At 38.7% G+C, this 23,201-nt stretch overlaps 1 protein-coding gene across 1 annotated transcript in view; it reads left to right on the top strand.

The window, feature by feature from the left end:
• Positions 1–23,201, top strand: part of LOC308185127 (leukemia inhibitory factor receptor-like) — a 91,181-nt gene that overhangs the window by 371 nt on the left and 67,609 nt on the right. The gene's annotated exons all lie outside the window — the stretch shown is intronic.

Raw genomic sequence — 23,201 nt, 5'->3', positions numbered from 1 at the left:
GCTGTCCTGAAGGTCTTGTGCTCCCTTGAGTGCCTGAGGTTTCTATGACCTTGCAAAAAGAACATAAAAGACGACATAAACACATACTCCTCTATTTTTCTCTTTTCACTGGTTTGCTGGTCTGGGGACAGCATGTACTAGCTAACAAGTTCTGCCCTGTTCTATTGTTATCCTAAATTGGTACTCTTTGGTCAGACAATTAGATCAGGCAATTAGAGGGCTTTGTTGTTAGGCTCCCTTTTAACATGTATTTAGATGATGGGCAGCCTAAAAAGATTAATGTGGGTGTCTAGCTAGATCCATACAATACAGTTTGGAATGACTCAGTCAAACTCACTTTTTTCCCCGCAGCCAGGAAAAAAAATAGGAAGGAGGAAAGTGAGGGGTTTGTCCCTCAGCTGTAGTCAGACTATTAAGGAGTGATGTCTATGAATGAGCTTAGGGAAGTCTGAGAATTCTTACAGAAGAAAACTGATTTGGTCCAAAAAAAAAGAGGTGTGAGCAAAAATCTTTCAGACTTTGTCTTGATTCCCACTCCCACTGGAGGAAGTGTGGATACCTGGAATTGATTTCAAAAGGAAAAAAACATGCCAGCATTTGCACAGAAATGCTATTTTTCATATAATTCAACATGGCGGGGGGGCGGGCAAAGTTCCGGCCCTTCTGTAGATTATGCAGTGAAGTAACCTCCAAGGAAAGGGAAAACTGGCTGCTATGTGGATGTGGAAACATTCATTAATCACTGGATCAGTACTCTAAACATTTCCTGTTTATATCCAGAATGACACTTCTTTAAATGATACTGCCAGCTCCAATTTGGCATCAGTATCTTATTTTGTAAAAACAAGCTGTTATCAAGTTTAACAGAAATAGAAATGTTTCCATGAAGAAAAGGATTGTGAATGGCCTTTGATTCAGACCATGCTTCAGAAAACAAACTTTCTTCAGTAGTTGGAATCCGGTCACCTCAGAATGAAAAATTGAAGGGAATGTGCTTGAAAACAATAAGTTTGGAGTTATGCTGTATTGCACACTTAATGAGAAAAAAATATATATATATTATTATAGAGATTTCTAATTTACTGGCTCGGCTTATGGTAAATGAGCCTTTGATGGATGTGCTGTTAAACAGAAACTGCAGTTGTACTGCTCACACACCCAGAAACATCCATTCTGATTCTTGCTGTTCGTCGCTCACACTCTTTCAGAATTGCCATGATCAACAGTTCTCTCTTTTTTTATTTATTTTTTCTTCAGACCTAACCTTACCTCTTCTTTGTGGTCAGGACCCTAATAACACAGAGAATTCTGCATATCTGGGGCCACTGCAAGAATGTATAGGAAGATTTTGCAGGGAGAGAGAGAGACAGAGGGAATTGGGGTAGGAAAAATGAAAAAAAAAAAAAAAAAGACAAACCTTTCAGTACTCCATTTCTACCTGTCATCTTCAGCATGGCAAAGCCAGGCTTCTAAGTCTGCATATATAATACCAAATTCCTATGCTAGGAAACAAAAGCATACTTTGGTTCTGAGTTTAACTGGCACAAAATAACTGTGCCAATTCTGTTAAACTCTTTTGCCCTCCAAAACAGGCTGGCTGAATCCAAATTACCAGTTGGGAGAGATTCCAAGGAGCATGCCTGAGAATGGTCTGGGAGAGCCCTACTTGGCCTCTATGTGGTAATCACAAGTGTCATCCTGACAGGGGAGTATCTACCTCCTCTTCCCCAGCTCATACCTAGCCAGAGAAGGACCTACACAGTAGGATGCAGTGGTAGTAGCAAGTTACACATACCCTAACAAAGATGTGGCTTACATGGAAAAGGGAAAGGTCTTTTTGCCTTTTTTAGAGAAGACAATGAAGAAATACACCCAGACGTCATTTTTTTCCCTTGCATGTGTGTCTGAGCCACCAAACCAATGCATGAAAACACCATTTCCAAATCTCAAACTGTTTCCCTTGGAAAATGGGTGGGTGGCTAATTCACCAGACATGGTTCTTAAAATATTGTATGTACCAGAACACTATGCACGTTCATTTCTTATCTGTTTTACTGCTTCAGCACATGAAAATAACAGGCTTTCATGGCATATAAACTGCTGGTGGAAATGTGAGTTTCTTGTCATATATTATGTGAGCAGCTGTAATTCTTAGAGTTGAGTTTGCAAGGTAAAACCTATTTAGCAGCCTCAGCAGAAAATTGTGCTGGATGCTTCAGTGTTTTGGCATTTCTAAATCAAGTCAGGAAAAAAAAAAAAGGAGTTAAGAAGACTGTAGTTTCATCCAAGCAAATTCAGTTCAGTTCAGAGAAACTGTTTGCAGGTCAGAGGGTCATATCAAAGAATGCTATAGAATTTCTTAATCTGGTGCTGTCAGTTAAGTGTTTATACGTTCAGGTCCCTGGCTAGCAGAGGAACTGCAAAACTTTTGCTTTCTGTTCAAGCTGTCCTGATGTATATTACCCACAACAAAGTATTCGTCCTTTTCCTATACAACAAAGCCTTGTTCTGTGGCAGGGCCAGAAATGTAGGAATGTGGATCCCAGCCAAGTTGGTAGGGAGAGAATTCCCTTGACCTGGAGGATTCCAGCCCTCTCCATGTCTGCATCTTTTGTTCAGCGTGTTGGGCCATTTGTAGTGCATGCTCCTCCATGCTGCCCGCAGCTGTTATTCCCCCTCCTGCATCTGTAGTTCCCACAGGCGGCCTGGGTGGCCACGCTGGGTTTGTGCACTGTGGGGTAGCCAGGATGTGGCTAATGAGAGGGCAAATGTGGGGAAGGCCAGGACTTGGGTATATGTGCATAATATCAAGTAAGTCAGTGTTCACAGGGTGGGAATACCACAGCGTCTGAGCTAAGGGATGCTCTTTGTTTGCTTTTCCTTGCAGTAGTGACTGGGTTACTTAAGCCTAATAGAAGACTCTTTATTTTATGCTCTGTGAGACTGAGCCATCACAAATCAATTACAGATCTATAGGAGATCTCTTTTCTAGCTCCTCCCAGGAAGGGCAGCTGAGAATGATTCCTGATGAATAAACTGGATAGTTCCAAAGAGGGTTGTGTTCCATGAGCTCTAAGCGTTTCCTTCTGTTTCAAACTCACTCAGAAAGAGAGATGAGCTTCAGGTGAGGTAGTGGTGGTAGAAGAACAGGCATTTTACACATCTTCATCAGCAGGAAGTTCCTGCCTGCCCCCCTGTTATTGTAACCTTAGGAAACATTCACACAGGGTCCTCCCTGAGGGTGAAGTCTTCTGCTGAGTATTCATACAGCTGCAGAGGAGCAGGGCTCTGGACTCTTGATACAGAGGTGGAGTTTTACTTCAGAGTTCTCCTTGGAGGCTGAATGCAACAATTTCTGGGAAGTTTAGGGTTAAAGAAGTGAGTGGTTTGTTCTGTTATAAAGACAGGAATTACTGTGAATTTAGCCTGTGACTCCGGTCCAGATGTTAAAACTGACCAAGGCCCACCTCTCACACCGAATTCAGTGGTAGTTTACAAAGGAATGAAGCTAATCAGCAAGGATTTAAATGACATCTTTTTCCAAAGTCTGTTTATATTATCTGCTTTAATCATACTTTCATTGGGCCAGCAAATAATAACATTGTAATAACATTGTGCCAGATAAGCCACTTTAAAAACAGGAAGAAATAGAAATTATAAACACTGAACTGGCAGAGAAGAAGACCACTGGAGATTGCCCAAATGGTGCCGCAGTGTCTGCAGACATTGCAGGGAGACAATAGGAGACAATACAAGGGGTTAGAAATGGGTTCTAGAGGGGAGGGTGTTTGCTCAGAAGATGAAGATCACAGCCTCTGAGATTTGTATTTGATGAGCCTTATTTTAAGAAGTATTTAAGCATCTAAAGAGCCAGGTTGGAGTCTGTGGGACTTCAGACAGGAGCTGGGAATGTAGGTGCTTTTGAGATCTTACTAGTCACCATTCTGCTCCTTTACATACTGTAAGAGTCTGGCTTTTTGAGCCTGATTTCTCAAAAGTGCTTGGCATTCGCTGAGAGATGAAACAATAAAGCTTGAGAGAAGCCCCAGAGCCTGCAAGCATTGAGGAGTCTCGATATCGATGCACACTGGTGAGATATGAAAATCCTGTCCTCTGCCTCAGTGCTCCCACGACCTGTTACTTAAAATTCCTCAGACCGTACATAGTCTTTGACCTCCGTGAGATTGCTCTAACAAGTAATGGTTTGTTGCCAGCTTTTTAATTATCCTTTCCACCCTGCAAGGGTGTTGTGATGCATAATTTGAGTTTGTAAATTGCTTTGGCAGGAAAGCACTCTGACAAGCAATATGTTGTGTGCTGCAGTGCCTGGTTTTAGTCCAAAGAGAGAAAAGCAGCAGAAAGGAGGTAGGGACTTTATTTTATCCTCTGTATTCCTGAATCCATTTAGCATGTAGCTAAAAGGGCCCAGAAATCTCCAGATGATAGACAACCTGTGAATATGCTTAGTTGCTCTTCATGAAACTGTATTGGAATTTTTCCCATGCCATTAATTTCTGCAGGTCCAACACATTTAGTATCATGAGAACTGAGAGAGAAGGAACAGTAAAGTTCAGACTGAATAATGCAGATTCAAGAGATGCTTCCAGTTGTAAAGGGTGGAGAAGTCCTGATGCCTTCACCTCTTTGGATATTTGCAAGTGCAGTGAGTGGATTAGTTCACAAGGGACAGGAAAAGATGCTTAGTTCTTTGTAGTGTATGATGGAGGAGATATGAAAGTTTGTGCAAGGGGAGTACTGTCCACAACAAACAACCTCTGACTCTTTATGTAGTTATTAGCTAACTTCTTTAACTTAAAATTTTCTCTTAGTTAAAGGGGAACCTTGGAGGTTTGGAGTTTGTACATTCTTGCATCATTTTAATGGGCTTAGGAGGAGATGTGTTTAAACTGTCTATGGAGCTCAAGGACTGGCTTTTTTTTTGTTTTGTTTTGTTTTGTTGTTGTTTTATGATAATTCAAACACTTGGTTCTTCTTTGGTTTTGTGCTTAACCAGTCCCAACTATTAAGTGCACAGAGATTGCTGCTGCCAGTCTTTGAATTTTCTGCTTATTTGTTATCTGACAGGATGAAGGAGGACCTGATTTATTGCCTTTCTTTGAAGAGCTCAGATGATTTGTAGCACAAATAAAGAGGCAACTGCTTTGGGAGAATGATCAGAGGGGAATGGGCTTATACATGGGGCAATGCAGTCATGTATGTTAGCTTGGAACTTGATTACATTTTGTGTGTGTGCATATATATATATATACATGTGCACACACGTTCAAGTAACAGTGTGACTGATAATGTCTATGCAAGGAAAAGCAAAGAGGAATTCATAGCTATGTACAATACAGATAGCCCGCAGATGAGCTAGTCACTCCACACTTCCTTGGAGTCAATGGTGAGAACCATTAGCAGAACACAATTCATCTTATTGTCTGAAATGAATCACATTTTTAAAAGCCTTTTCCTCTCTATTGCCTATAGAGGAGCATAAGGCAACCTCTTGGTCTGCAGAGAGACGTTGCACAAGGTGTAGCATGAAGTGAGATGAATCCCTCCTTTCCTGTATGAGCTCTCCAGTGTATTCCACATACATTTTACCATATTATATGTTGCTTATGAAGCTTTTTGTGTGCATGCAGTGTTTTCTTGCCAAAAGACAATCTGATCCGAATCCAACTGAGGATTATAACAGATTTCTCAATAAGACAATCCCAGTATTTGTTACAACCCCACTATTTACTGCAGTGGGGTAACAGTTCTCAAATGCAATGTTCAGTCTAAGAGATCTTCAGTTTTTGGAAGTTTCTTTTTAGAATTAAGTTAGTTTATTGAACCAGATTATAAAATGATCCCACAGATATTACTCTTAGCACAGCTTAGAGAGCTCTTACTGGTACTATGGGGCAAGGGACAGAAACCTCTTAAGCCAATATTTCTGCTAAAATTTGTATTTGGAGAGAAAGTGTGACGTACTGGTCTAGCACACAGTTGTTGCATGCTGAATGAATTTACTTCATCGTTAAAAAAGTAGAGTAGAGACATTCTAGCCAGGTGTATATTCTCCAGGAGGAGTTAAACTGTATAATGTAAATGTTCACATATCAGTAACTTAGACACTGACGAAAGTTGTTACATGACATAAGGCATGTCTCTGAGCTGCTTAGGACAGTTCAGGTTCAAATTATACAGCGAAAACATCAGATGACACCAGCCTGGTTAAAAGAAGTTTTTTGCCTATTTCTACACAGAGATAGGGGCGTAGATGAAACTCAGGGGTTATCTGAGGCACTCAGATCCACTTTACCATCATGATGTCAGCATCAAACATCAGATGCTGAGATGCCCACATCAGAAATCTAGCTGTCTTAAATCCCTGTGTGGTTAGTGGAGAGAGAAAGGGGTACTCTCTGAGATCAGTTCAGATTCATATTTAGATTGCTGTCTGTAGATGCCTGTCTGCTGACTGTAGAGGGATCCTGTAGTGCCTAAGCACTGAGTTTAGGTGCTCTGACTAAATGGATTAATGCAGGTTCTATTGCTGTTGGCCCCTTGGTAGTCACTGTACGGTATTCATAAGGTCTGTGGGAAGTCCAGAATCAGATCTGCATTTGGTAAGCAAGGGAAAAGCATTTTTCCTTAGTTACTCTAGCACAGATTTATCAGTCAGCAGCATGTTTCTATGTTTGCTATTAATCTCAGGATCCCTTTCCTGAGAGCGCTGACAGAAGCTACGTGGATAGATTTCCAGGCTGCACTACCTAGAGAACAGTGCTTACAAGCAGTTCATTAACTCCACTTGCATTAGGTACTTACACAGCGGATGTTTACTTGCTGTCTTGGCCTTAGTTGTAATGGTAAGTGGTTGCTAGGAGGCAGGAATGGATTAATTCTAAACAGAAAGGCAAGAGAAGAATCAGCTTTTGAAAAGGAAAATTTGTGTCCCCTTAAAAAGAGGTGAATGACATGCAAGTACTTTGTCCTCTAGGAAAAAAAAAAAAAAAAAAAGACAAGACAAAACAAAACAAAGAAAACCAACAAAACATGACACCCAGCTAACCACCCCAAACCTGGTGCTAGTGCTAGGGAAAGTCTGAAGATGTAACACAGGGAATATATCAAACCTTCAGGGTCCTGCTTTCATGCTTCCAGTTTTGATGTTGCAGTGAAAAATAAATAAATAAATAAATAAAGGCAATACTGTTTTGGCTGAAGTTGCAAAGAACCAACAGAGGTTCTGTCACATCTACTAGTCTGATTTTTGAGTCTGATGATATGTTGGCAGCATCTGATGCATTGGACCTAGGAACATATTTTTCTCTTTTGATAAATTCTGTAACTGGTTTCAAACAAAAGGGTATGATATCCTATTTGGAAACAAACACTATGTTTTCTTTGTTCGTTCTGGAGATTGTGTAAGGAAGACCTAGAATGAGGAAGTTGAGGAAGTTTCTGCAAAATAGTTTTTTTAGTCTTTTTAAAGGGAGAATATTCTCAGAGGTAATTTTGTGATTTTTTTCCCTATTTTGTTTGTTTGCTTGCTTGCTTTGTTTGGTTTTTGGATGGTTACTTGGTTGTTTTTTAAAGGCATTCTGTAGTGCTAGAGAGTGTACAGCTCCACCAGGGAATAGGAAGGCACCGTAACACTGTCAGGATGGATTAAAAAATGGAGTTCTACAAATCCTACCTCTTCCAGCACATTTGTGAAGGGAAACAGAATTTCACTGAGACCATTGGGTGCTCTTCGCTGTTGTTAAAAATAAAAAGAAGCTGTAGCTGGTAGTATCTATATTTTATGGGTCCCCCAATATGAGATCATAGAATCCTAGAATCACTTAGGTTGGAAAAGACATTTAAGATCACTAAATCCTATGGAGGTAAAGGAGAGGGTCAAGAGAAGGGCCACTAAAATGTTTAAAGGACTAGAGCATCTCTCCACAAGTCGAGGCTGAGAGATCTGCGACTCTTCAGCCTGAAAGAGAAGGTTCAGGGCAGACCTCATCAATGTTTATAAATAATTGAAGGAAGGGTGTAAAGAAGACAGCTGCAGTCTCTTTCCAGTGATGCTCAGCAACAGAATAAGAGGCAGTGGGCACAAATTGAAACACAGGAGGCTCAATGTGAACACCAGGTGACACTTTTTTACGATGTGGGTGACTGAGCACAGGAACAGGTTGCCCATGGAGGTGGTGGGTTCTCCCTCCTTGGAGATATTCAAAAGGCTTCTGGACATAGTCTGGGGCAAGTGGTTCCAAGTGGTCCTGCTTCAGAGGGGACGCTGGACCAGGCGACCTCCAGAATTCCCTTCCAACACCAGCTATTCTGTGATTCTGTGTATGTGGGCCTGGAGAGCAGCTATGGATTTGTGGTTGTTAAAGCTCAAGAGAAAGAAGCTGTTCTTGTGCACAAGAGAAGAGATCAGTGGGGAAGAGATCACTTTCAGCTTATCCTTCTCTGATTTTTTGGGTAAACGCACAGGCTAGCACTAATGCTTGCAAGACTTGAGTCTGTGGAACAAACCGAACTATGTTCCTTCTAGGCAGGGGGAATAGTTGAAACAAAAAATGTTTCATTGTTACCAGTATTTGTTTGTACAACCATGAGCCAGCTTTTTTTGGCTTCTTTTCAGCTACCAGCAATCAGCCCAGGCTGCCAGCAACCTGGTTTGGGTTCAGCTGATCTTTTGTTTACTTGTTACTTTAACTGCCATAGACACAGAAGGTTAAAAAAGCAAAGGAGAAAAATGTAATAGCAAGGATGAATAAGAGTCCAGATCATTAGATTTTCTTTCACGATTGAGGTCCTCGTAACAAAGCATGTTTGGTGAACACCTGGCCTAGCTTTCCCTACTGTGTCATGACTGAGAGAAGTCCTGTGCATGCAGGTTTCTCCCCTTCCTCAAAAGAGGTAGCCCATGATCCAGGACACATAGCAGTAATGAGTCCTGATGTCTTTCACGAGTGACCTTAGATTCTTTCCAGAGCTCCTTCCTTGCAAATTCATCAGATAAATAGTAGGCTATAATTCTGCCTATTTAATAGGATACATTTTCAAATAAGCTGCTATTGCACTTGTTTAGACTCAGCAGGAGAAGAGAGTTCCTGTGAAAATAACTTAGGGATAAATCATTTTCAGGACCCTACTAAGAGGGCACGACAATCTTATTATCAGAAGTAGAGTAAATGTTGTAGAACACCTCAGGTAATTAAAGGGAGATCTTGGTGATCCCTGAGAGATTGAGTTGTATATGGCTGAAAAAACTCTGCAGGTGCTGTACCCAAACAGCCCTGACACAACTTTGCTTTCACATTCAGATGCTCTCAGCAGTTACAGGTTTTGTGCTCCTGGATCACATCTGCAGCCTTTGCAACAACAGGAGCTTTTCAGCACAATACACCTGCCACATCTGAAGCTGTATTCCAAGACCTTCCCAGTCAGTTGTGGCAGGGTTCCCTAATACAGAAAATCTCTTTGAAGAGTGGGCAGAAGAGGTAAATGTTACGTGGGCCTCTGTTTTTAAAGCTAATTTTGTTTATATACATAATGTGGCAAATCTGGTCTTTGTGTAGGAACTGAGAACAGAAATGTTACTAAGGTTTGTGGAGGATAAATGCTTCCTGTTGGTATTTTAGAGAATACAGTAGCAGCCTTAAAATAAAATACCAGCCCAAGAAGTTCTTTAAATAGCGCAGGGAATATGATGAGCTCTGGGTCCACCAGCAACAACACAGGAAGAGGAAAGCCAGAGAACAGACTCTTGGTAGCAGGAATGATGGTGGGACAAGTTATTTCTCCAGATGTCAGGGCATGTTTGACCCTGGTATAAGTAGACTCTCACTAATAAAGAGGAGAGTCTACCATGATGGATTATACTCTTCGAATTATGGAGCCCTTTCTGTAATAACAGACAGAAACCACATGCTCACCTAGGTTTTGATGTCTTGCTGCATGCATAGTTTTAATGGTAAGCTTCCAGAGAAATAAGCAGAAAGCAGAATGGTGACTTGTAGAAAGGAACAATGCAGGAAAATTTTGTCTTGCTGTCTTACTTGAACACATTGCTCCACTAACAAAAACAAAACAAAACAAACAAACAAAAAAAGTGATTCTGGCTACTTTTTATAGGAATTTTGGCTTATAAGCTCAGCATTGAGATTCAATGCCCTTCATGTGCTAGACAGAAATTACTCTTGCTATCAGAGATTATTGTTCAGTCCTACAACTACAACAGTATTCCACATTATAGGGAAAAACAAACAAACAAACAAACAAAAAACAAAAAAACTTAGTTTTGTCACTGATACATTGCTGCTGTTAAAACTACTGCAGAGTCCAGCTCCCTCCCCTTTGTCTGTTGATCTTTATGGGTGTTGCCTCACAGAATTAGTTGATAATCTCATTATAGCTAATCCTGTTTTCTCCTTTTACAAAACAATCCTGTTGTGACTGACTGAGCTTCCTTTTCTTCCTATTTCTCTTTTTCCTTAGTTATTTCAGTGAAGTTCTCTAGAAAACATGAACTCAATGTGAATGCATATCCTGTTTAGTGGCTACTACTCCAGACTCATCAATTTCATCTCCCTGCCCTATCAATAAATATTTTCTTTGAGACAAACAGCGTACAAATATCATCTGTAGCTCCTTTATGTTCAATTTACCAGTGCACATAATTGCCCTATTTTGAAGCAATTAAGACTTCTCAAATGACATTTTAGGTTTACATTATCTTTTATGCCTTTAAAAAGTGGTCTTCTTTACAAGGTTTCTTTACAGGCGCAAAATACAAATGGCTTATAAAACTGCAATTGCCTACAAATATTTTTGGCCCTTGGATACAAAGGTGCTTAATAAGGTAGATTCACTTAATCCAAGACATTTCTAAAGCATAACTAATCATGAGTACATTTGTGCTCACCAGCAGCTGTTAGTGAGTTTACTAAAAGCATGTAAATGTTGTTTTGGTGTGTACAAGCATTAGAAGTATGCACAGAGTAAACATAACTTTAAACAGCAGTTTAGGAAGGTGAAAAGCTTCCTAGCAGGAAGGTGATAACCACACCTCATCTACCTGTTTATTCTGCCAAATGCTAACTATATTCAAAAATAGTATCCTTGAATTGGAGAAGATTTGCACAGATATGCTTTGTGTTTTTTATTTTCCTCATTTAGCGCTTGTGAAAAGTGCTAAAGAAGCCAAAGCTTTTGTTTTTATTTACATGACATAGACAGTGAATAATCCCATTTCCTGAGTTTGTTTTAATCAGCTAATCCTATTTGGGAATAATGACTTTCAAAAGTAGAGAAGATACTTCAGTACACCCTACTTACCACAGGAGGTTTTGGAGGTAAAGAAAGCTCACAAACTTACTACTGATTACTTTTATACAGTTATATAAACTATAATGCAGTTAGTTATACTGTAATTCTTCATTATTAGTTGTGATAGAATTTCTGCACTAAATGAGGCAAGGATTGTAGGAGAAAGCAGTGTCTCATTTTGTTTCAGCCTGGAAAGAACAGATAAGCTTTTTGGGCATGTACCAAGATTAGTTCCGCTCAAAAATCTTGCCTTCAAACTTTTGGACCAAAAAGTATGCAACAAGGATATTTACAACCTCAATACTAAATATGGCTTAGTTATATTGTACATTACAAAACAATTTCAGCATAGTTACACAAGCTGTCATTTCATTATAAAAGGGTATCTCAGGACTGCCTGCCCAGAACTGACAGGTAAAGCAATGAGTGTTGTTCATTCCTTACACTTATTTTTCATTCAGCAACACCTTGGTCTGGATCCACTGAGCAGACTATTCTTGCCAGGAAAATTTTTCACTCTAAATAGGAAAGATCATCTGATTGTGGCAATGCAGAAGTACTGTGATTCTTACCAGAGAGAGGATGGGGAGGGAAAAGGTGTGAGCACAGACTCTAAGGACAAGTGAGTGCCTATATGCTAGTGCCCACATATCACGTGGAAACATTGGTAACATACCATGTTACCAATAAGAACTTCTACAACAGAGTCACTTGCTATGTAGCTGTCAAGCTGCTTAAAATCTTTCAGTGTCTGACTTGTGCTTATAAACTTATGGCTTCTAACTTTTCTACCATTAGAGACATTAGGCTTCCGCACTGGGCTTCAACTCAAAACTCAGACAGAAATAGGTGGTTCATGTATATAGAGGAACAGTGTTTAACTCCTTACTCCAAATTAATTAAAGAGGAAAGAATTTAAATCAGATCCTGCCATCTCCTAGCTGAACACTCTAGTCACTGCCTTCTGACATGTTCCACATAGATATGTTTCAAACTTTTCTGTTCAAGTTTTTCTTCTTCTCATAAAACACAGAAATACTGCTTGGAGCAGGGATGGTAATCCCAGTGCTCCTAAATGGTGTCTTCAGCATCACGAGACAGAAGGAGGATGCCCAGGAAAGTCACTATCCCTGGAAGTATCTAAAAAACGTGTAGGTGTGGTGATTAGGGACAAGGTTTAGTGTTAGACTTGGGAGTGTTAGGTTAGACTTGGTGATCTTGGAGGTCTTTTCCAATGTAAATGATTCTAGGATTCTAGGAAGCAGTTTTCTTTTTCTTGCCCAAAGACTATTTCAGTAATTCATATGGAGAGGGTTAACTTCTACAGGAGAAACAGAAAAAAATATATAAATAAAAAAAATTACCCCACTTGACAATAGAGCACGCATAGGAAAAATCTGTTCTCAGATTCAAACCAGAGTTGGTCCTAGGTCACGGTCTTGGTACTTTGATTAACAAGTCATTAAGTTATCAAGGGAAAACAGTGTTTCATGAGAACAGATGATCTGGCCACAAATGTGTCCAGAGAAGATGTTGACAAGCAGAAACAGGAGGTACACGTACACAGACTCCCTTGCATGTGACATGAAACACATTTCCCACTAAGTGGTAGGTGTCAGGGAGAGGGGGGCTATGACAAACCTGGTAAATACACATCCTCCTGTCATTTCCTCTCAGTCAGCTCTAAGCCCTCCTGGATCAACGTTTTGGCTTCTAGGATGCCTGTTGTTTGGTCTGCCATAGACAAAAGATGTTGTGTGAGGCACCTGGATGTTTCGCCAAAGCCTGTTATTTCTCCTAGGTGAAGAAGGACTCACTCATTATCAATGTTGAGTGTTGTAGTATTCACCCTCAGTGACGTTCCCAAAGATTTACAGCTGTGGAAACATTAAAACTGAGACCAGCCCCCGTAATTTCCATGCTAACACCTTTCTCTCTACAAGATCTTCTTCTCTCTACTAATCTGTTGTCTTGCAGAAATGATTTGTATATAGGGGGCAGATTTGTATTCAAGTATCCTGTGGTGGTATTAATGTATAATAATTTACAATAAGAATCCATTAGAATTGCATCTATTAAAATGGCATAGGAAGTGTCCCAAGCACTTATCCATTTCAGAATTTTCTTCATTTTCACTAGTGTCTCTCCTTTATAATCTGAGAGCTTTTGTAGTGCACAATGTTAGCAGAGCATATTCCCTGGCTACTTCGGGATGTTGGCATGCAAGGTAAAGGCTTTTCCAGATAAATCCTTTTCCTTCTGCTGCCCCTCTTCCTAATGCTGGCCTGTTTACCTCATCTCTGCTTACTTTTACCTGTAAGAGTCATGCTAAACTCTGCACTGTTGAGCAGTCTTAGGATAGAGCCAAGGAAACACTGGACTGTCTTTTCCCACTCAGTCCTAGGAAATAAATGCTTTGAGATGCTCTTCATGTGCAACTTCGGGGTATAACTTGATTCAGGGCTCCGTAGGAAGACTTTGTAAAATTTTCCATATCCCACTAAACTGTTAGCAGTTTTGAGATAATGATGCAACAGAGCATTTCAGAATGGACCTGTTTTAATTCTTTTATCAAATCCATCTTTGTTCAACAAAGATACTGAATAGCAATTCAATTTAAAATTTGCTCATATAATTTGCTGAATGAGTACCTTAAAGAAGGCCTTCTTTTTCTTCACAGTGCTCTATTTCCTACTTTGTAGCTGCAAAGCTGACATCTCAACAGCAGGAAAGCGTGACCCTGATGCCATGCCCTGAGATTACAAACAATGGAATTGGAGAAAGAAACATTCTGAAGAGAAATTCTAAGTCACTGTTTCCTCTTAAGGGTTAAATTAGACCTACAGCAGCAATACCACCCTGCAGACATGCATAGGCAGACATAGATATATAGAGAAAGAGCATTCATGCTCTTTTCACTTAAAAGGATGCATAGGTTTTTTGTTGGTGTTTTTTTGTTTGTTTGTTTTTGGTTTTGTTTTTTTGCTTTACAGGAATTCTCACAGACTTCAAGACGCGACATTGATGAGAGCATGCTGTCTCTTGCCTAAACAATTTCAATTGATTTTATTAAGAAAAAGAAATCTTGGAATAGCATCTGCTTTAAAAGACAATATCTCTCTTTCTTATTCTGACATAATAAGTGCTGACAGAAAAGAGCACAGAAGTATATCTTCTGTGAGACGTCTCAAGTGTCTGACAGCTGCATTCAGTGCTGCATCTGGGCTGGAATTTTCAAGAGTGCAAAGACACAGGTAGTCAAATTCCAAGAGAGTTGGGGCCTTTGTTCTGGAGTTTGTTTTGAAGCTTAGACTTAATCCTTGCTGCAAGAAATATTCTTTGCTGCATGGTAAGCCTCACTGAACAACCAAGTAATGTTGTTACCCAGGCCAGGAGTACTCCAAAGTACAGTGGATCAAATATAGGATGACATGCACAAGATAGCCTTGCTAATTAAGTTTCTGAAATCCTTGCTGGTTTACTCAGAGAAGACAATCAACAAACAGTTTATTAGAAACAAACCCTATGGTGAGTGGTATCATGGCCATGGAAAGAGAGGTATCAATCCCAAGTCCCTAAGGGCTATGCCAAATGGAGGGAAAGATGCCCAAGGCTACTTCTGCTTCTTAGGAAGAAGTATCACCGGTTCTTTTAGTAGCAAGAAGGCTGCAAGAAGGTCAAGGATGAGGCTTACTGTCTCTGAAGATAACAATGAGCAAACTGGCTGTATGTCAACCTAGTGGGACAACTAGTATATTAGGAATGAATATACGTGCTCCCAGCAAAGGAATATCTAACAACATAAAAGATGAATGCTGTGCTGATTGTGATATAGTCTTCAAGAATCTTGCAAAGTGTGATATCAAAATAGTGGTGGATGGCTGCAGTGCCAAAGTAGAAAAGGAAGATGTGGAAGAGTGGAAGGGATCTAATGTCTATGACATAACAATTAACAATGACATGAGATTAACTGGTTTTGTAGCAGTTAAGGACACAGTTGAATAACACAGAAACTTGCTTTAAAATGTTATCAGGCATGTATGTCTATCTACAGAGGAGGTTTCTAGTAATCAGATTGTATATTTTGTCTCAAGGCAAAAACTGGAAGCCTAAGAATTGATCATAGAATGATAGCACAAACGTGATAAGAAAGTTCAGTAGACCAGTTACAGATAAAACACAGCATCCTGGAGGTATATGAAAAACAGGCTGGAAAAGGTAGCAGTTAAAAATAGACTTCAGAAGAAATCATGGCAGACTGAATCAAAGAAGATAATTCAGGAGAATTCCAAGTATGAGAAACAAAGGATCATTTAACAGCACGTGGGAAAGTAATTGGAAACTGACATGCAAAGTGAGAATACAACTTACAAGTTGGTCTCATGCTAAGAAGTGTGATAAAACCAAAAAAGAAGAACCTGAAGTACTTAGGTCCAGTAGGACTATGCAGAGTAAAATACATATAATGTAGGAGTATTTTATGAGAGCTACAACACATGGAGAAAAGAAGATCAACTGTGAGTGTGAAAAAGGACCGTGTAAGAATGCAGTTCTGGACAGAGGGAGGGAGTTCTTTAATGACTTTCTTAGTACAGATAGCTTAGCTGTTTGTAGAAGAGAAAAGTTTAAGAGGTTTAAGAGGCAGCTGGAATTCTCGGAAACAACAAGGAGAAAAATGTTGGAAATTTTAGAACTGAATTACTGAAATCAGAGAGATGATGGAAAGGACTTTGTGGGATGGTGGGATAAGATAGCTTAAAGACTATTTCAAATGACTTTGTTGGATTGGAAATAGTTTCTCCAGCAATTTTTATAAAGTGTTGGAATAGATTATGAAAAGGATCACAAAACTTCCTGCTCAGTACAGTTTATTAATTCCTGTTTGTGACATTTTATACACCCATCCGTTACAGAAAGGAGATAACAAATGAATAGCAATGTGGTTTCTGGAAAATAAGAGTGGGAGTAGACAGAAAGATTGACTCCTTCTTGTCTCCTTAAGGTGTCCTGGGAGTCATGGTACAATTATAAAATTTGCAAGAGGGACTGAAATTAGATGATTGTCACCAGTCCTTCTGATGTTACTAATGGTTTTACTGGCTGCAAAAGAAAGACAGTGTGATACAAAACATAGCTGGAGACTCCAAGGAAGTAGAAAGAAAAATGGGACTCAAGGTAAATAAAGATAAAACCAATTATTGACTGTTATCTGACAATGGGATTTTAGACAAGCTTCTTCAGCAGCTGACAACAGCAGATATCAAAGCTTTGATAGCAGTAGTACCTCAAAGCATCGACAGTCTGAGGTTATCAGAGTATCACTGAGAACACTTTTATTAATACAAATCTGAGGATGTAAAAGAAGTAGGAATGTGTTCCTTTGTTTTAAAATCTTTTTTACTTTCAGACAATGAGGAGGAAGATCAAATTTTAGTGTATAGGACCATTTTAGGACCATTGCAATGTAATAGATCTTATAATATTAGGACCCTTATAATGTTTTGTTTGTTTGTTTGTTTGTTTGTTTTGTTTATTTATTTATGTAGAAGTGAGACTTGGTTAGTCACTAAAAAGACAAAGAAAGAAACTAAATAACTTGAGAAGTAAAATACAGTTCAAGGATAATATTTAATTGGGAATGGTGGTAGGTCAATAGAGAACATGAATAGTGATCTAATGAAATCCCCATTGCTCCAAATGGCAAAGTGAGTGGTTAGAATGATACAAGACAGACAAGAAGCATCTAGGGAAAGTCCTTCCACTGCTGTTTGAGGCTGGGCAATCAAAAATAAGTGAAGTAGTAACAGTAAATTGAAATAATGTTCTTAATATACATGATCAGCTATGCAAAAATATGCCATAACAAGAATTTGGGGCAAATTGAGAGAATCTGTGAATCATTATCATCTCTAAAACCATTAAAGAAGGAAGGAAACAAGTATGTGGGAATGAAATGGACCACCAGCAAAGACTCATGCTCTGCAGGCATAGCCACATGCAATCAAAATCAGCCCTATAACAGGCAAGTACATTGCGATTATGGTCTGCCAAATGGTGAGCAAGCCAAATTGTAAGCCTTATCACCATTTACATTGCTCCTGAGTTTATTCATCTAGATCTTAAACAAAAATTGAGTCTCATATTCTAAGAGGTTCTACTTTGATTTGAACATAAGTTTGAATAAATTCCTTGAGTCCAAAAAGATGTGGGGAAAGTTCAGCTGTTGCTGATACAAGTGTGTTTGAGGTGAATGTGAGATGGATTTTAGGTGCTCATAATGCACAGTGTACTGCTGCTCTGGCCACAATATTGGAACTATTAAGAATAAAAGAAAAAACAAAGTAGTTTATTGTTCATTTGAAACAAGCTGCAGAAGCTGCACAAGGAGCTAATCTGCCCAGAATTATCAAACAGGCTTGGATTTCAGGATAGACTTAATTGCTATTAGGAAAGAAATATCTTTCCCACTTATTTTCTGGAGACTCTATCTTATTGTCTAAGTATTTGCAAACGCACATATTGCTGCCCTGAAGTACACCGTAGTGAATTCCTCCAGGCTCCTTTATTTAAAACATTGTCCCTGGAGCTGAATAATACCTTTGTAACAATTTGAGTTATTATAGAAGTGTACATTGGAAATTGTAGTTTTCCTAATACAAAAAGGCAACAAAGACACATTCCTAAATCAGGGCAAACAGCTGTTCTTTTGCTGTTGTTGTTTGTTTGTTTGTTTGTTTTGTGTTTTTGTTTGTTTTCCCTTGAAGATCACATTTAAGTTTTGGATGTTCGTGCTTGAGGGTTCTTCTTGATGTATCTAAAGCAGGTGTATGTAAGCTGTCCTTGTCCACTCAGGTGCTGTTAACCACAGTTGATGATGTGTTTTCATAGGACCTTGAAGAAAGCATTACCTCTGGACTTGGAAATCTAGAATAGGGTTTTTCTTTCCTCTAAGTGATTGTATAACAGAATTATTTTTAACTAGTAGTTTGTCTTCTATCTACAATTGAAAATAGAAATAAAAATTATACTGGGGATTTCTGGGAAGTCCGTGGCACAGAGAACAGAAATTATTTTACAAATATCTTCCAGATTTGAAGACAGAGTACAGCAAATGAGACCATACAAGCTGACTTGAATTTGAAGCTAAATCTATATTTTAAGAATACCAAAACAACCAGGGGTGAGTCACTGGATAGGCAAAAGCAACCACAACATTTGTGCACAGTCTATACAGTGAGCTTGACATGGTTTCCAAAACCTTTAATTTCTGTTGGTTTAGAGGAACTAAACACAACCTTTAAACAAAATGCTGTGCTTTTACAGTCTGTGCTTTGCAAAAATGAGAAAGATACTGAAAGCATTAATCCTTCAGTGCTGTAATCACAATAAAGATTGTGCATCTGTGAGATATTATCTAGACTGTTATCTTGAGTAAATCACTACGGTTTATGCCACTTTTCTCACCTAATGAGAACACATAACACCATCTTTGCAGATTCTTATTAAAATGAATGAATCCATGTCAGTAAACAAAAATTTCTGGCACGGAAACGCAAGCAGCATATCCAAAGCTCACTGAATTTAAAGGGAGCTTTTCCATGAAAGGGATTTGAATAAGTCCTTTAGTAGTAACACTTAATCCTGAAGAGAACTGCTGCTATTCTTAAAGACGTATTCTATCAGTGCCAATGTGATATCTATGCAAAGATATTCATTGCCTTCTGTGGAAGCACACTGATGAGAAAGCTATCATACCCCCCAACATATTTTCTGCATTATTTTGCATAAAATTAAGAAAACAAGAAACCTAGCATACTACTCCCCTAAAATAAATAAGTAAATACATTAATTAATTAATTAATTAAAATATTTACTTTTAAGAAGGTTTTGCTTAAAATGGCTTCATAAGAACAGAAGTTTGGGATTATTATAGCAATGAAAATGAATAAAGTGTCATAAAAATATCTGGTGTCCCTAACACATCAGATGAAATTCTCACCAATTTGCTTGAGCTGCAAGCGCACTATCCCCTTTCTTCACAAGGGGTGTGAAAATCTTTCACAGTTATTACTTCATTAGTGGAAAATTTTTATACGATTTCCTCAACAGCTAAGCAAGAACTGGAATTTAGTTTCAGCATTTTACTGGGAATATTCAGAACTTTCTCAGTATATTGTCAATGCCATAGGTGTATCTTTCAAGAGCACTTATAACTGCATCTTTCTCTTGTGTGTATTGAAATAGAAATAGTTCCCCAAAGTGTCCTATGCATTTTGCTCAGGGAAACTGCATACACCAGGCAGGTGATTCTGTAAGCAGAGTGTGTGACAGGACAATAGTGGGTTTTTCACCCCTTCTGTGAAAAACAAGTAAAGAAAGACTTCAAGTCTCCTCTAGCAGGAAAAAAAGAAAGAGCTTGAATCCTTAATGCATTAATTGAGGCACTTTCATGGACTAATGGAAACCTGGGTTCTGGTCCTGCTTAAAGGGCTATTTATGTGAGACAGTAACTGGATGCAGTGCATAAACGGTCCTTAGAGCAGGAGGTAGAATTCAGATCTCCCCTTCTCTTGGCAAATATCCAATTTAACACATTTAAATGCCATTCTCATCATCTCCCCCTTATTTTAGTCAGAATCCAGACATATCTATGACATTCTTGTTTTCCATTGGCTATCTTTAGGCATCTTTTTGCAGTGAGAACACTGACCTAAGGCAATTCCCTCCACTTGGAGCTCAGAGACTTGGTTATAAGAGCCAAATGCTCAAGGGCAAGGCAATGCCTGACTTTGAAGCATCTAAGAAAACAGCAGATATTGGAAACCAGGCTTTCAAAAAAATGGTTCAAAGTGTCTCCTGGCCTCAGGTTTGTTTATCTCAGTAGGCATATGAAAATAGCTCACAGCATCTGGCACAAAGTAATTTCCTGCAAATTAATATTCAGAACTGTAAATCTACATTTGTGTAATGTTACTACATGCATAGCAGTCCTTCTTATAAGGGTACTGTCTATTAAGGATAAGGCAGACAAAAAAATGACACAGATGCTGTTTAGACTACAGGAAAAAATATGCTGACATAGGTCATTATTTGGCTACTATCTATGTAATATGGGAGCCAAAAATGTTGAAAACAGATTATATCTTACTGTGTATATTGAGGAAGAAAAGGTTACCCAAGGTTTTCTATGCATTTGGCTCAAGGATGCTGCAATATGAGAACATGTGATTTGTTAGGGAAATCCTATGTGACTCTTCTACAGCAGCTAACCAAGTAAACAAGAAGTGAATTGGAACTTTCTGTACAAGGACTTTTTACTGGAACCAGTCAGAAGCTTAAGAATATACTCAGGATTCATTGGGAGGTTCTCTTTCTGTTAGATCTGCTGGTACAGGCATCATCTCTCAAAGAACTGAACTTTGAACAACTTAAGATTTTGGACTTAGAAAAAGGTATTCATCCCTTCACAGTTTAGGGTCATGTCCTCATAGCGATTTCTATGTGAGTTGATTTTTACAAAATACGCTCCACACAACAGTCTGTTTTTAAAAGAAACAGCATAAACATCATTTAAAAAAACTTTGACCATAGCAATCTTGCTAATAAACTTCATGTATGGTATGAGCATCTTTATAAGGTCACAGATGAACCTTTTGCTTATCTCCACATGTGGCTTTTCAGACATTCAAGCTGGCATCTGTCTGTGTCATTAAGTCTAAAATGATTCAAAACTTCCTTATTCTGACCCTTCATTTATGAAAACCACCAGTGTAATTCTTTTCTTGACTCCAATGAAAAGCATATGGGAATTACTGGTTGCTGAAAGCCCAAGTCTGTGATGGTCCAGTTACGCTTCTCAAAAGAAGTCAATGATAAAAACTGTTAAAAACTGACAAAAAGACATAAAGAATAATGATATTTGTTAAAAAGTTTTAACTAAATAAAACACCTCATCTCACTCTTTTAAAGGATTTTAGCCCTTATTCTGCACTGACATTTCCAGAGGCACATTCACGTCTGCACAGTTTCTGTAATAGAATTTGGAGTTAAATTATTTTCTTTTAATTATTTTCTTTTAATTATTTAAAAACATACTTCCCTTAACTGAGTGTGAACATGGTTGTATCCAGAAGCTGGTGAGAATGACATTTGGAGGTATTTGCACCTCCTGTTTTCCCAGCTGTTTCTTCTCACTTGGTTTTCTTTGTGCAAACTTTCCTCATTTCAGAGGGAGCAAGTATCTCAACTCAGGGCTGTTGGCTTGTTGTGCTTGCATTTCCAACAGATAAAAATAAGAATGGTGGGTGCCCATCACCTTTAAAATTCAGCTCCTTGTCTTTACACTGTTGGGTTAGTAACAATACCACAACATTTTATGCTAAAACTGGGGAGCCATTGAGTTTCCAAAGCCCTGTCCATTGCCTTCAAAATAATCCTGCACCTTGTGCCCTTAACCACTACAGTCCCATGCTTTCCATCAGCTTCCAATAGAGAAATCACCTGTGGAAATTATTTCACATAAAAGTGAAACATCACTTTGCACATTGAGCAACAGTATTCATCAGTTATACTTTGTACCTTGGACAGGGGATATAGGATATTTCTATGCTGCACGTATCCTATCATTTTGGATAGTCTTGTTTGAGCCTTCCAAACCTTATTGACTCTCCTGTTCCCCCTTTCATTTAGGCAACTAAGAAAATGCAGGCCGTTATAGATGATTTCCGTCAAGGGAAGAAAGCAGTGTCAGGCTGAAACCATTTGTGATGCAGTCTAGTTTACTTGCAAAGAACAGAGTAAACTTGTTTCCCTAGGTATATTGGGCTCCAAGAGCTGGAATCTCTTTCAGTACTTGTAATTCCCTTTTCCTTTCAGCAGAGCCTTCATCTAACATTTTTCTCATATCGCTGGGGCTAGCACTTCCGCAATACCTGGTATTTACCCACCACTTTTTCTTACTATTTATTTTTTTTTTGTCTCTCAGCTCTACAGACCTTGACAAATATATATTGGAAGAATCCTTCTACCAAAAATAAAACATATTTTAGTTGAGAACAGTTTCTGATGGTGTATTTTTTTTTTTTATTGCATTTATTTATTTATTTATTTATTTATTTTCAGATAGCAGTAGACTCACACTTTCCCTGGACAATTTTTGGTTTTAGTTCCATTGTTCCAAAGTGGTGGGAAACTGGGTAAATATTATAAGAATACTGGAATACCCCAAGCAGAACTGTGATTTCACCTGGAAACAAAGAACACAGCCTTTTATATCTTCACATGTCTTTTTACAAGCTGTGAGGTCAGCTCCAAAAGATGTGCTTTGTAGGGATTCCAAGCTCTTGTCAGCAAACTCAATGTCAGTAGGATCACACTCCAAAAAAGCACTTGAGAGGGAGAGACTGTAAATGCCCAAAGCAGGTCTATATCATTTCTCTTTTCTAGGTTGGGATCTGCACATCTTCTCTTGCTCTTCATAAGCCACCAGTACCTCAGGTTTTGTGTGATGAATAAGTCATACAAAGATAGTGTAACTCGTAAATGGAGATCCTCTTCTGCTCATGGAATATCATAGGTTCTTCATTATCTAGCTAATTTCGGATTATTTAAGTTTCAAAATCTGTAGATTCATTCAGCTAAAATGATTAAGCACAAATATGAGATCTGGAAGGTCACAAAATGCATAGACTGGAAAGTTAAAATTTTGTGGATGTAGATTGTTTGGTGTTCCGTTCATTTCAAAAGTAAAATTGCAAAATCAGAAATTGTGTTAATTAGGTTTGTTTGCAAGAGCAAGCATTAACACACCTCTTTTAAACAACATTAATTGGCTTTTAGGAATGAAATTATGGGGGAAGCATGAGTCATAGTGGTAA

The sequence above is a fragment of the Anser brachyrhynchus genome, assembly GCF_964034855.1.
Source record: "Anser brachyrhynchus genome assembly, chromosome: Z".
Lineage (NCBI taxonomy): Eukaryota > Metazoa > Chordata > Aves > Anseriformes > Anatidae > Anser > Anser brachyrhynchus.
Note: the sequence above shows the minus strand (reverse complement) of the source record. Positions and strands in the feature narration are given on the sequence as shown.